We start from the raw sequence: 15,381 nt of genomic DNA, 5'->3' as shown, positions 1-15,381 counted from the left end.
AGAAAGGAGCATCAGGTTCGGGTAAACCTAAAAAATCTCCTATATCTCTTCAAGAAAGGCCTGTAATAGAACAAATACACATTGAGAGTATAGCATCTAATACTAGCAGTGAAGAAAAACTCTTAGAGATTCAAAAAGCTCCTTATTCTTTAGGTTCTCCTTTTGTTGTAAGCCCAAAGGAAACCTCACCTCCTATCTGTCATACTCCTTTAGTCTTATCAGTCACTCATCAGCCCTCTATCATTCAGACTACCAGTACTCTTTTCGCCACCACAGTTATGGTAGGTCCACAAGCGCCTACCAAAATGGAAAGAATCATAGCTACTAGGTATGGACCTCTAATACTACCCACTCCTTTGAATGCCATGCCTACAGGAAAATATCAGAAATATAGGCCTAAGTTCACTAGGACTGAAGGTGTTACTACTGAAGAACATCTTGAGTCATTCTATAGTTATGCTGATAACCTGGACATTAGTGAAGATGATGTCTAGATGAGAGTCTTTGTCCAAAGCCTAGATGGAGAGGCTAGAAAATGGTCTAGAGAACTAACCCCAAGATCTATAGTGGATATTGAAGCTTTAGATGATGCATTCCTAAAGCATTGGGGGGATAAGAAGGATCTCCTCTACTACCACACTGAGTTTGGGAACTTAAAGAGGGAAAATGGTGAGTTGTTGTCTGATTTTAATAAGAGGTTTAACCGTATGTACAGCAAGATACCAGCTGAAGTAAAACCTACTACTACCTCTGCTAAACTCACCTATGCCAGTGCTTTTGATTCTGACTTCTGCCTACTATTGAGAGAGAGGCGATGTGCTACTTTGGCTGACATGTAGGATGCAACCTTGGAAGTGGAATCAAACATCATGGCTGCAGAGAAGCTCAAGGGAAATGTTGATAGAAGAAGACAGAGGGGCGAGTCTTCATCATCCTCTGATCCTAAGATAGATAAAATGACCAAAATGATCGAGTCATTAGCCTCTGAAATCTCCAAATTAAAGTTTGAGCAGCACCTTGGGAAAGTGAGAGTTCCTAATACCTTTGCTCCTAGAAATCCAAATCCAAATCCATATAGAAGAACTAATGAGCAGTTGCAGATATTGCAAAAACGAAAAGATGCCAATGAAGACCAAAGGGTGAAGGCCCCTTTTCAAAATGCAGTCATGGAAGAAGAGAAGTTTGAAGAAGATGATGAGATCCATTGTCTGCAAGACAAAGGAAATTCTTCCTTTTTAACCTCAGCTGCCTATGAAAAGTCATTATTCAATGACCAAATCAGCCAAGAATGGGATGGTGAATCTGTTCTACTAACTGAAGATCAGTAAAGATATAATCTGAGGTCAAATATGAATTATTCCAAGGAAGCTCCTATTCAAAGATTTGTTTTCCCTATAGTACAACAAGCTAATAAGCAAAAGAAACCAGCAATTAATCCCATCATCCTCAAAGCTCCAGCTCATGAGGTAAGAGGCCTTGACAAGTCTCCTTCTCCTTTCAATTTTCAATCATAAATTTAGAAGCTAAGAATACCTATGCCTTTGATTGAACTAGTGAAGAATGAGTCCTTCAAAAGATCCATCCTCGAGGCCCTTGAGCCTAAAGCCATCTAGGCCTCCACTGACTATGTAAATCTGCAAGATGACAAGCCAGCTGTTATTCTCAGCCTAATGATTGAAAATTGTGAAAACAGCACCCCATCATTCTATGTCTCACTGACTATTCATGAAAAAACCCTTCACCAATACCTTTTGGACACTGGAGCCAGCCATAATCTAATGCCCAAGGTTGTCATGGATGAGTTGGGTCTTGACATCACTAAGCCTTATCATGACCTATTTTCTTTTGACTCTAGAAAAGTGAAATGTCTAGGATTAATCAAGGACCTAGCCATCACTTTGTCTCAGCTTCCCATGAAAAGCATGATGATGGATATTGTGGTAGCAGATGTACCCCCCAATTTTGGCATGTTACTTTCCAAAGGTTGGATCAAGAGATTAGGTGGATCATTACAAAATGATCTGTCCCATGCTACTGTCCTAGTTTTCGGAGGCGAGGGCAGGAGATTATACAGAGAAGCTCAGTTGGCTTATATCATCAGCGATGAAAGGAACCCACTAGTCATCCCATCTATGCTATTGACACTGATTTTGGAGCCTGTATTCTTCATATTGAATAATCCTAGTTGGCCTCCATGCAGCTTAAACCACTAGTTTTCTAGATCACTGAGGAAGAATGCCCACAGATTTGGGACATGTTCTTTGATGGGCTTTCTCTAAGGAAGCTGCAGGGGCAGGTGTAGTCCTTGAGTCCCCCACACAGGAATACATTCATTTATCTTTCAAACTAACCTTTTAGGTCACAAATAACATAGCAAAGTACGAAGCTTTGATTTTGGGCTTAAGCACTACTAAAGAAATGGGTATCAAAGGCCTAAAAGTGTTTGGAGATGTAAACCTCATCATTCATCAAGTCAATAAAGTGTTCCAAGCAAACCATCCAACGCTGAAAGCATACAGAGATGAGGTATAGAGGCTCAAGGATTCTTTTAATAATTTCAGCATTTCTTATATTTTGAGAATGGAGAACCAACTTGCCAACTCCCTTGTTGTGTCTACTAGCACGTTTATTCCTCCTTTGCCTCCTAAATTGACGTATGAAGTTCAAGTAAAATATAGATTGTCTCTGCCTGACAATGTCAAATATTGGAGATTTTTTGAAGATGATGAGGAAATTAATAGGTTTTTACAAGTCATTGAGGAATTTGCTGAAATGCACATCGACCAAGAAAATGAAACCATGGAAGAATGCGGCTAGTCCAAGCTAAAGGACGAGATCAGATGAGGAAGCATTGTCCAGCTACCTAGTAACCATATACCAAAAGGACTGGTGCCTCTAGAGAAATTGTTCGATCATAACGATGTGCCTTATAAGCCTGCCAAAACAGAAAATGAGTCTATTGTTTGTAAACATAATATAGGGAGCCCAGCCCATCCGAAATACATCAATTTGTCCACTCATTTATCTTCTGCCCAGAATTCTGAGTATTGCACCCACATGAAGAAATTTGCTGATATTTTTGCTTGGGAATACAGTGATCTTAAAACCTATGATACAAACATCATTCAGCATAAGATTCCATTGGAAAACAACACTACCCATTTTAAGTAGAAGTTAAGACCTATCAGCCCTCTCTTTTTGCCTTTGATTGAGAAAGAGATCAAGAAGCTGTTGGATGCCAAAATCATAGTTCCCTTGAGGTATTCAAAATGGATATCTAACTTTGTGGTAGTGAGAAAGAAAAATGGAGAAATCACGCTTTGTGTTGACTTTAGAAATCTGAACAGGTGCTCTAAAAAATATAACTACCCCCTGCCTAAGATGGAACACTTGCTGCAAAGAGTTTCAGGGGCCAGAGTTATGTCTTTCGTAGATGGATTTTCAAGTTACAATCAGGTTGTTGTACATCCAGAAGATCAGAAAAAGACCACCTTCACTACTCCTTGGGGCACTTTCATGTCTCCAAGATGCCTTTTGGACTAATGAATGCTGGGGCTACTTTTTAGAGGGCCATGGACATAGCCTTTGTGGGGGAGAAGGACAAGTTATGTTATCACTCCAGGAAACTCTAGTATGGTTGCAGCTCGAAGATGCCTGGTAACATATAATCTTCAATATTGTTCTCAGAACTATTGGAATGGATGATGGTTTGGATCAAGTCAGATAATCATTTCAACTCTATTCTCACTCAAGACATGCATGAACACCCTCAACAATACAAGGTTTTAGACCACTAGTGCTCAATAGTTTATGGATTCAATGGATAGATGGATAATATTGACTGTACCAACAGAATGCATACATAAACACATATGAATGGCCAGCTACAGGAAGTAAATGAGACTTGCAAATCTAATTTATCAATGCAGAGATAAGATGACAATTATTTGGCATTAGACATAGCAGAAAACATGAATAACCTATTCAAGTGCAATCATAGAACAACAAAGAAAATGGACATTGAACATATAATAGCAAAAGAAGCTTATATTGTTATAATGAAGATGAGAAGCTAGAGGAGTATAGTGCAACAATCTCCAGAAGTTGAGCCTTTGTTACATCTAGTTTTCAGCCTTTTATAGGCCTTTTACAATGCTCCTGAGCTCTCAAAGGCTCAGAATCTTAATTTGTCCGATCTGTCTTGTTAACTGATTGATTCCCTCAATAGGCAAGCATCGCTCGGAGGCTTTCTCCTTTTGACAGAGGAATAACCACCTTTAGGTAGTTTGATGCGCTGTCTGGGAGCTTTCTCATGCTAGAGATGATCCATGATCACTTGTTGGTTTTGGATAAGTTGCATTATTGATGCCTCATGACAGATTCTGTTTCAGGCTGTGTTGCGTTGTAGATGCCTATGATCTCTGTTGTTGTGGTTGTGTTGGGCATGCTATGTTGCGTTGTGCCCTTTCAAATGTTAGCAATGCATGCTTTTTATAAGTACAAAACAATGATGCCATATTGTTTATATTTTAAATAGAAAATACAGGAATATTGAGAAATCCTGCCCCTCTGTGTCCTTTTCATACTTCAAAAGTCCTCAAAAATGGGATATATATCTATTAGGTCCACCTTTGGGGTGATATCATATCTCCACCGTTGATCTGGGAGTTCTAGATCCAACAGTGGTGATCCATTTCCGGCACCTCTTTTGTACTAGAGTTAACTGCTCGATGAGGGTGGTTTTCTCTCTCCTCATCCTGGACACGTGGCGGCCATTGTATGGCATCGGGCGAAGCTTGGCCTAAACCACTTATCGCCTTTGGCTCTCCCGAAATCCTGCCGATTTTGGGATTTTCCCTTTATATTGGAAATATGTCGAAAACATTGGAAACTATGAAAAACGGCCTTGGCAAACCTGAAATATTTATATATTTCATTCCCGAACCCTTTCGGGTCTGGGACCTATCGCATCGTCACCACCGAAGGCTTCCTTTGTATTTCTTAAAATACGAAAAAACATTGAAAATGCATTAAAATTGGCCTTCTTGCGGACCTCAAATTTTATATATTTCACTTCCCAGACCCTTTCGGTTGATGGCTTCATCGCTATCGGCGCTGTGCAATTCCCCTTTGTATTTCGTTATATAACGAAATACATTAAAATGCATTGAAACTAGCCTACCCACGGACCTGAAATATTATCGAATATGCTGTATATAACCGTCGGGTCTGGTTATCGGGTCGCCCATGTGTATATGCCTGCTCCCTTTGTATAGCTGATGTGATATAGCGATGCGATAAATCGCAATTGCATGTCACTGATGCCCAGGGCCCTTTACTTTAACCGTCGATGCCTCCGTCGATGCGATCATTGGAGATCGCTGATCGGCGGTGTCTTGCGCCCATCCTTAAGTAATCCTCTCTGCAACGCCGATTGTGATTAGCCGCTTAGATCTGGGTCGTTGATCGGCCATATCTAACGGTTGCTGTTCTTTCACTGTTTAAGCCTATGATTTTGGTTTTTTCATGGTTTTCAAGTGTTTTTTGCCTCCCGATAGTGTATTTCTGCCCTTCCAAGGGCTCTCCTCCTGTGCTGATTTTGACCTTTGGATGATCTTGAGCAAATATTGAAGATTTCAAGAGCATTTTTGGATCCATTGGCATGATTTTAAGCAAATTTGGAGACTTTAAGAGCATATATGGATCCAATTTTGGGCCTTTTGCTAGCGAGGCTAACACGCCCAACCTAAACTTAATTAAAAACATATTATATATATATATATATATATATATATATATAGATATATATATATATATATATATATATATAGATATATATATATATATATAACAACAACAACAAAAATCTTGTTTACATATATATTCAAATTTTATATTATATATTGCCATTATTTTTTTAGTATTAATATATTTATATCATTTAATTATAATATTTAGTTATTTTGTATCTTAAATTTATCATTAAATATATGGAATTAATAATATATTTAAAATATTTAAATTTATATTTTAAATAGATATCTTATAAATTGAAATTGGTATTATATATTTTATTATGTGAATATAAGAATTGATATTTTTTATTATTATGTTAAATTATATTTTTAAATTTTACATTAACAATATTTTTTTATAATTAATAAGATAACATATAAAAATTACTTATAGTTAATTAATTATATTTTTTTATAATTAATGAGATAATATATAATATTTTTTTTCACATAATCGGTTGCTGCTTATATTCCAAAAAAGTTTTGGGAGGCTGAGCTCCTGTAATACAATTTTGACTTTTGGAAAACATGAGTAAGTAAAAATTCTAACAAACTGAAACAACAAAAGACAAAATCTACAAACCATGCCTAATCTATATTTATATGGCTGATTTGACGAGCTGTAGATTCTTCAGGCTTGTTGTCTCCTTCTGCATTCTTGAGGCTTGAAGAGCTAGTATTAGGAGCATTCCTTTTCTCCATCATGTATTTCAGTATATCAATTGACTCTTGTGCATGGCTGCATTTGTTGGAAAGATCATTAAACTGTTCTTGAAGTGAAGAGACTCTGTGAAGGAAAAGGTTGAGGTCAACCTCATACTTCTCACTGGTGATTCAAGCATGAGAGTCGATTTTAGCATCCAATAGCTTTTGGTGTGCCCAAATTTGCTCCAACTCTGCCTGCAGGTCAGCACAGTGGAGACAGTTCTCGCTTCTTGCCATTGCGGGAGGACGGGATGCGCTCTTGCTATTCTGGTGGCAAGAATTCTGAGATACTGCTGGATGAAGGAAGCACTGAAATGCTACTGGGACGTGCTTGAATGAGGCGCGTGAAGAAGGAGAGCAGAGGGATGATGGATAAGCTCGCAGGAATGAAGAAGAACAGGGGAAAGAGAGATAGGCACGCGGGGACGCAATAGCAAACAAAGAGCAAGAGGGGTGTGTTAGCTACCTATACCAATAGGTTTCATTTTTCATGATTGGCAGGGGAAGTGCCAATATGATCTACTTTGGTGATGCAAAGATCTCATATCTGTGTGGAAAACACTTATCTGCAGTTGGTTGATGTTGTCCTACTTCTGAAAGGGTGATCCAACAGTCTAAGCTGGGTCATGCCATGTTTCAATTTCTTGTTGTAGATTAGAGAAAGAAATATGTCCAAACTGTTCAATCTTGGCAGATAAATTAGTTAGGTAGAGAATGAAGGTTCCCAACTGTTTAATCTGGGGCCTTGGAAGCAATAAGGCTAGCCTTAGATAGAAAATCAAAAGGAAAAGGCCAAAGGAAAAGAAAAGGCACATGAGGGTTTGCAAGTCTAAGTGCACCCTCCTTGAAGTAACAAAAAATGCTAGGAAATAGAATGGGTAGGTAGATGGGGTTGCAGAAGCATGATTTATGACATTTCACTGGCCTAAGCAAAGGAAAAACGTGGTGTCAGTGCAGATCTTCTTATTCAGCATTGTTGTACTAGCAAGATGAAGCATGTCTAACTTCCTAATCATCCCCCATCACATTCCTTGCTAACATCCCAATACCACCTTCGTTCATGAGAGAAAACAAACTCATTGATCGATTCTTGTTGCATGAAAGAGCCACATTTCCTGTGTAAAATTATTTTCATTTTGATCTACTCTCCTAACTAAGTTTGTTCCCTAACAACTTAGTCCTTGCTTCCTCCCATTCCTATTCCCCTCCAATACTAACAACTAACTCTATCTATACTTAACTCCCTATCTTTCCCCCTCCCTATTACTATAACACCATGGTGTATAAAACCCCAAAAAAAAAATTGTATATATCCCTCCCCTTTGGCATTATAGCAATATGTCCAAATATTGGACAACCATGCAGAATCTAAGTCTGGTTCAAGATGCTTTGTTCAAAATCAGGGATTAAACTAACCCCACGTTGGTTTAATAACCTAAGCCCTACCCCTTTTTCCCTTTACAACCCCTTTGAACTGTCTAACCCGCGCTATTTGCAAAAAACAAAAATAAACCCACTTTTTCCCTTAACCCAAAGTTTTGATTAAAGCGCATTGAAAACAAAAAACATTGGAAAAAACCCATATTTTCTTTGGTTGCCAAAGTCCCGCCCGGGCGCACATTTCAAGAAATCCGCCTTGCTGCCGTATCGTCCTTTCATATTTATAACCTGTCGATCGTCGGATCTGGGCTTTCCCATCCGACGGCCCATATCCATATCGGGCCACCCCCGATGTCCGGACATTGCCTCCCGAAAAGTGTCAGAGGGTGACGTCAGGCCAGTGCCACGCGTCGCTCCCAAATCGTATCAGGAGGCCGCCTGCCAATACCGCCCCCATACCATAAGCGGTCCGATGAAACCGCTTACCGCCCTCCGCATACCGCCTGCCCACGTCACACCTACGTCACGCCCACGTCACGCCAAGTCGGCCCCGCATCAGCGCCCGGCCCGCCATCGCTCCGACCTGTCCGCCACCTCACCAGTCCCCGTGGACCAATCACAGGTCGCCACGTCACCCTTCCGTATTCGACCCCACCCGATGACGTCATGCTGACGTCATCCAAAAAAAAGCGCCAATGGCCCAAAATGTCCATATTTTCACCAAAATTCACGTTTTTTATCACTTTTGCCAAAAGAAGTATTTTTGCTCTCTGCATGCAAGTTATGACCATTTCGCCGCCAACCTGCAGAAATCGACTTAAAGACAGTGGGTGCCCTCAATATCCCTGCACTTGCCACCATTGCCAGAGTTCGCCAGGTATTTATCCAAGTTTCCCCTCCGCGCCTGGTTTTTTGTATAAATTCACCAAAATAAGTGAGAAAAGAGAGAGAAATCACTGTAATTACCAGCAAATCCCCGGTGACCAGCATTTATCTTCAGTCATAAGGTCGAAATTCACCTACAGAAGTCCACATTGAGCCAAGTTTCCATAAATTTACAGTCAGTTTGCGCATTCGTGAACTTAAAACCTCTGTTGCACTAATTCCCCGAGAAAACAGCTTTGTTAGTCCCAGCATTTGCTCATTGGACTTTCTTGGGAGCATTTCAATTGTTCTCACCATAATTCACCCTACTTCCCCTGTAAATTGCCTTACTTCTGCAAAAAATACTGCTCTGTGTTGCCATGCCCAGTGAAACAAGTTCTAGTACAATTCAGAGTACTAATTAACCATGGAAACACCTGTAGCACTAAACATTCCACCCTTGAACCCCCACACAGAGAGTTGGAATGGTAGGTCCTGGGTGATAGAGATTACCAGATGACATAAACACTCCCAATGCACACTAAATATAATATTCATGTACTCAATGAGCGGAAGGCCCAACACCTCAGTGGAACTGATATTCTAGGGATTTGGGACTCCAATTTGCCCATTTATAACCTCCCTCAAGTCAATGTCCTTCCAGATTTAATTCACAGATGCAGTGCCAACTATGACCCATGTCAAAGAGCTGTCCTCAATACCTCAGGTTCAGTCTTGTTCCATATCACCCCTGAGGCTATAAATCAGATGCTGAACTTTCACTCTACAAAGCCATTGACTCCTCTTTCCATGATGGACTTGCTAAAGAAAGGAGACAAGCTATCTAGTGCCCAAATCATAAAGATTAATCAGCTATTCATTGAATCAGGCTCTCAAACTGTGAGGACCCCTCCCATAGGAAATTTATATTTCAATGAGTTGGGCAGGTTGCTTGTGGATTTGATCAGTTATGTCCTGGGTTACAGATCAGCAGAGGATGTTGATGAAACCATTCTGGCAATGATGTCTATCTTCTCCCCTGGAATGCCTCCTTCTGTGCACTATGATTATGCTGCATACATTTCCAATAAGATTCATGAACAATTGATGAATCTAGAGAGGGAAAAGGTGTTTAGATACACTTCATACATCTATCACTTGTTCCTTTTTTATAAACCTGATGGCTTCCCTATTTCTCTCAAGAAGTTTGATGCTCAGGGAAACCCAAGGTCTGTGGTATTTTGGACTTCAGTCTTTCACCACACATCTTACTCACCATATAGCTACTGTGAGTTCATAGACCTCTTTATCCATCCAGCTATGTCCTTGCTATTGGGTACCCCGCCTCCAAGATTGAAAGATGAGATGCAAAGGATTATCCAGCTCTCAAAGGCCTACAGCATTGGGGATTGGTACTTTTACCAAAACCATACAGTGATCAGAATATATGGCTGTGAATTGGCCCCATATAGGCTGCCAAGATATGTCCCTATGAGACTCTTTGCCTTAGAATATTTCAGGCAGTTTGGAAATGCAAACATGATCCATTTCCACAGCCAAAACGAAAAGGTACAACTCAAAATCAGAAACCAGCTATGCCCATTTCTTTATAACAAAAGAGAAGAAGGATAGAAAGAAGCAGATAAGATGCTAGAGGGCCTCCAATTGCAAACCAGTTTCCTCTGGTCACCCTATGACCCCAATCATTTCATTAGTCTTAGAAGGGTCAAGTTTAAATTGGCTAGCTATGATCATGTCAGGCTGCCTCACATTGAGAAATATGCCAATTTGTTAAGATGGAAAGAGGGCACTTTAGAGGAAGCAAGTCCTAGAGAAGAAATACTACAAAGAGAAGCAAAGAAACTTGAGAAAGAAGCTGACTTGGAAAATTGTGGGCAGGTTTCCTCTTCCTATCAAAGGCAACTTGGAGCAGCTGCCTCATCCTCTACAGCCCACCAGCAAGCAGCTAAAACTACTCCTCAGGCAGCCACCAAAGGAAAAGAAAAGGAGATGGAGCAGGAACAACCACCCCCTACAGTAGAACAGCAAAAAGAGCAGCCAAAGCAGCAAGAAGAAACAGCTGAGGCCCCAATAGCTACAGAGCAACAGGCTCAAGAGAGTGTGCCTCCTAGGCAAGAAACAGTAGTGGAGGCCTCGGTGCTCCAAACTCCACTGAATGAAGAAAGAAGCAGGAAGAGGGATAGAGAGCAGGAAACTCCCCTCACCACATCCACAAATCAAGGGGAGAAAAGGCAGAGATTAAATCCCCTCTCTGAAGAAGAAATGCCTATTGGGCAATCATTGGGTATGGGTCCACCAAGCATGGAGGCATCTGCCAGTTCCTTTCAGCAGGAACAAGAAAGAACCCTTGGAGGAGAGGTCAGCTCCTCAAGCCAGCAAAGGAGAGCTGAATCAGGCATAAAGCAGCAGTTTATTGACATCAAAAAGAGAAATGAGCCAGTCAGGCTCCAACTCTATAATCACCTGCTTAAAATGGCCCCTACAAACCAGCAAAGGCATATGTCAGCATATGACATAACAGAGGGGAAAATGACCATGAGTCATTTCATGCTTACCATGCTGCAGCCACAGTCAGCTGCAGATTACATAAGGACCAACCTTGAGGTTCTTGCAAAAGACATCCACCCTATGGACCAAATAGAGCTTCATAAGCAAATGGGTGAGATGGTCTATTCAAAACTTGCAGACAAGACCTTCCTGGCACATAAGTTGCAAAACAGTCTGCATAATACAACTGCTCAACTTGAGTTGGAAAAGGCATCCTCTCAGGCCAAAGACAACAGGATCAGGTCTTTGGAAGACATTATTATAGTGCTTGGGCATGACCCAAAGGATCCCAAAGCTGTACAAGCACTGCTGAAAGAAAGAGATGCAGATATAGCAGCTTTGAGGAAGATGGTAAAGATTCCAGCAACCCTTCACCCTCAAACAGAAGAGGTTGCCCAGCAAAGGAAGGACCAGGATGTAGCAGCTATGCTGCTAACATTACATAAACAGCTGGTACAGACAGAGGGAAAATTGGTAGAAACAGAGGCTGCATTACAGGCAGCCCTGCAGCAGAAAGAAAGAGGCCAAACATCTCAGCCCCCTCAACCAGTGATCAACCTTGAGGAGCCCCCTCAAATCATCACTCCTCCCACAGGGCAGACAGCTGAAACAACTCCACCAACATCAGCACCAGCAATGACATCAGAACAAGCTCAAAGCTTAGACATGCAGAAGATGATGAAGGAGATTCAAGTCCTAGAAGCCCAGATGGCAGAGTTAAATGAAGCCAAGGAGAAATTGGCCACACTTAATGAGAAATATGACAAATCAAAGCAAACTGTGGCTGAGAAAACCAGGGAAGTTAAAGCTCTGGAGAAAAGGATAAAAGAGCTAGAGAAAGAGCTCTCCCTTGAGAAAGTGGTAGCTGAGATCAAGAAAGTTTTATGGGCCAATATTGGCCAATCAATAACAGATCAATGGCAGTACATTGAAACCATTCATGAGCACATGGAGCTCATAGGCAGGGCACACAAGGAAAGCCAAAGGGCAAGGGCATCTCTAGGCACTATGTCTGAGATAGCTAATAGAATCATCAATGTTCTCAATAACCGCACAGGTCCTCAGCTAGCAGCAATAGGAATCACCAATAGAAATGACACCATCCTGCTGATAAAGAGGGTCCTCACTTTGAGAAATCTGGTGCAGACATTGGATAGAAGGTGCCAGGAGATGCAAACAGAGGTAAACAAATTCACTGATAAATTCACAGCATTGCACAGCCGAGGCTTTCCTAGCTTACTGAACAGCGCAGGAAGGCTACTATCACATGAGAACTATGCAAAAAGGGTAAATACATTTGCCACCAATCAGATCACTGCAGGATCAAGTATCCCAGAGGAAGCAGGGCCTGCATCTGGGCAGAGCCTCTATGAGAAAGTAGAAAATTTGTTTTTTATTATGAATGAAATCAGACATCTGTTTGAAGTGCCTCCTAATTACTTTAAGTATACTGAAGCAAACGAAACATTAGGCACAATTTTGAGGCATCAGTTGCCTACACAGGAATGGTGGACCAGCATGATACAGTTATTACTGTGAGCCAACAGGTCTTCATCAAGTTTTTTCATATCCTCTTCAGAAAAATTAATGCATTCAGTATGACTGGAAAAGACTGGGCTGAGCAAACTTAGCAAAGCAATTCGGCCGCAAAAGCAACAGTGGCAGGTACAGATGACAACGCCAAGAAAGCTACAGCACGACAGAGCCATCAAGACATATCATTCAGAATTAATGAAGAGCGCTCAACCGACTCAGTAGCCTCCAAAAGTCAAAAGATTTCTGACAGAAGTAATGGGTATTAATTATAAATTTAAGACAACAATAACTTCCTTATCTTCTATTCTGAAAGTTGGTGAACGCAGTTATTGAGTGAATGACTCGGCATTCAGATATTTTGTAAAGACAGATTGTATATATGTCCCCTCGCTTAAGCTTGCAGGGGTTGTTGATTTTCTCTTCAAAAGAGCCTATCTTGTAAATTTCAGAGTTTAATACAGGGAGCTAATGGAATTTCCAAAGTTCTGTGTTGTTTGATGCGTTGTGGTGTGTTCGCTAACTACTACAGGATTCCTGCATATTTCGTGGCACAATAAGTTTCTTTAACCTTCTTGTTATGTATTTCATTCCTTCATAATTCGTTCATGTTCTATGTTTCACAGTTTAATAGCACAGAAAAAGAATAGTTTCAGAATTTATTCATTGAATACCCTAAACTCAATCTATGTTGTTATGAATGTTTTCCTCCAGTTATAGTTATGAAAGTGTAATTCTTAATTGCTGCACCTTCAGACTAAAACTTTCACAGTGACTATTGTTCAGGAATTCAAACCTGCTCCTGGGCGATATATCTCATTCTCACACCACCATCTTAGTGGAAAACTCTTAATTGCCTTTCACTGGTTAATCATATTTCATAATCACAATTTCAAGTTTGTTTCATGATATATCTAAATGGCCCTGCAGTTTAAACAATCCCACTCAACATTTCAAACAACCTATAACCACAGACTCCATTGCCCAATGGACTGAAACTATCTGAAGATCTCATCTTAGCTACTGGAAGACATCATTCAACCAAAAATTTTAAAACAAACCCTCACCTCATAACTAGCCTAAGATTCTCAAGAACAAAGTTAAAAGCAAAAAGAGAGAGCCCTCTCTGATTACAGGTTGGCTAGAACCTGTAATCCAAAGCTTGGTTAGTGGCTACCCCGGTCGTATTCCCTCAGGAGTCAAAGGGAACGACCTGGGTGTTAACATAAATGGCGACTCCACTGGGGACCTGAATGAACTTTATAACCCCCTGTCTAATTCTTAATATTGTAGATAAAGCCTGAGTGATAGCCAGACAGCCTTAGAAACTGCCTCTGCTTTGCATTTGCAGGAGTATATAAAAGCTGCCTCAGTCAATCTTTATTCAGTCTTAAGTTCCATACAGTTGTGCTATGCCTGATCAGTCCTGGTCAAATATCACAATCCCTTAGAAAATTCTCCTAAAAAGAAGCTCGTAGAAACTGGCTCCTAAGAAGAAAACTCGCTACACAAGGTCAAACCCAGACCCTGATCCATCACCTGAATTTCAAAATCCAAACTTGATCTCAAGAATCCTCAAGAGACACAAATCAGAAGGGACTCTATCAGATTCAAGTTCTGAAGCAGGTCTTCAAACTAACATTCCAACCCCTGCTAAGGTTTCTCTACCTCCTAGTTCTTCATCCACTTCACAAGGTATCCTTTCAGCCACTCCATCAACTACACAAACCCCTCTCATCTCGTTTCCTCCACTTGTCCCATTCATTCCTGTTATCCCTATTGTCCCACCAAACATGGCCAATAGGTATGCCCCACTGCAGCTACCTGCCAATCCAGGGCTTATGCCTCAAGATTACCAAAGCAAGATTTCATATTTTGATGGTACTGACTCTTATCCAGCCCTTCAACATACTAAGAAAATGCAGGACTACTTCAAAAATTATGAGATAGATGATGATGGGGTTAGGATGAAATTTTTTGTGCAAAGCCTAACAGGAGAGGTAAGAACATGGTTTAGGTCACTCCCAGCAAACTCCATCGCTGACCCTGAGGCCCTATATCAAACCTTTATCAACAGATGGGAGAAGAAAAAGGATCCACTTCACATCTTATCTGAATACAATACTATCAAAAGAGGTCCCCAAGAAACTGTCTTGGACTATTGTGCCCGGTTTAACAATATCTATAATGCTATTCCCCAAAATCTCAGACCCCCACCTAATCTAGCTCTATACACCTTTCCTGATGGGTTTGACTCAGATATGGCATACCAATTGAGAGAAAGAGCTCCCCGGACTTTAGCTGAAATGCAAGACATAGCAGTGAGTGTAGAAGCCAACTTGATAGCTAGGAGAAATAGGACCAGAACTGAAAGAAAGACTACCTTCAAAGAAGAGCCCTCAGGCTGGGATCAGAAGTTAGATGCAATAATCACTGGTATGCATAGGTTAGGTGACAGAGTAGAATCAGTTGAGAGGAAGTCATCATGGGAAGCACCACAGAATAATCCAATCAGGAATCCCAATTTTAGAAGAAA

Source organism: Pinus tabuliformis, chromosome 3_1 (assembly GCF_031772625.1).
Source record: "Pinus tabuliformis cultivar Carrire ecotype Pingquan chromosome 3_1, CPIR1, whole genome shotgun sequence".
In the NCBI taxonomy this organism is placed as follows: domain Eukaryota; kingdom Viridiplantae; phylum Streptophyta; class Pinopsida; order Pinales; family Pinaceae; genus Pinus; species Pinus tabuliformis.
This window is presented reverse-complemented; position numbering follows the sequence as displayed.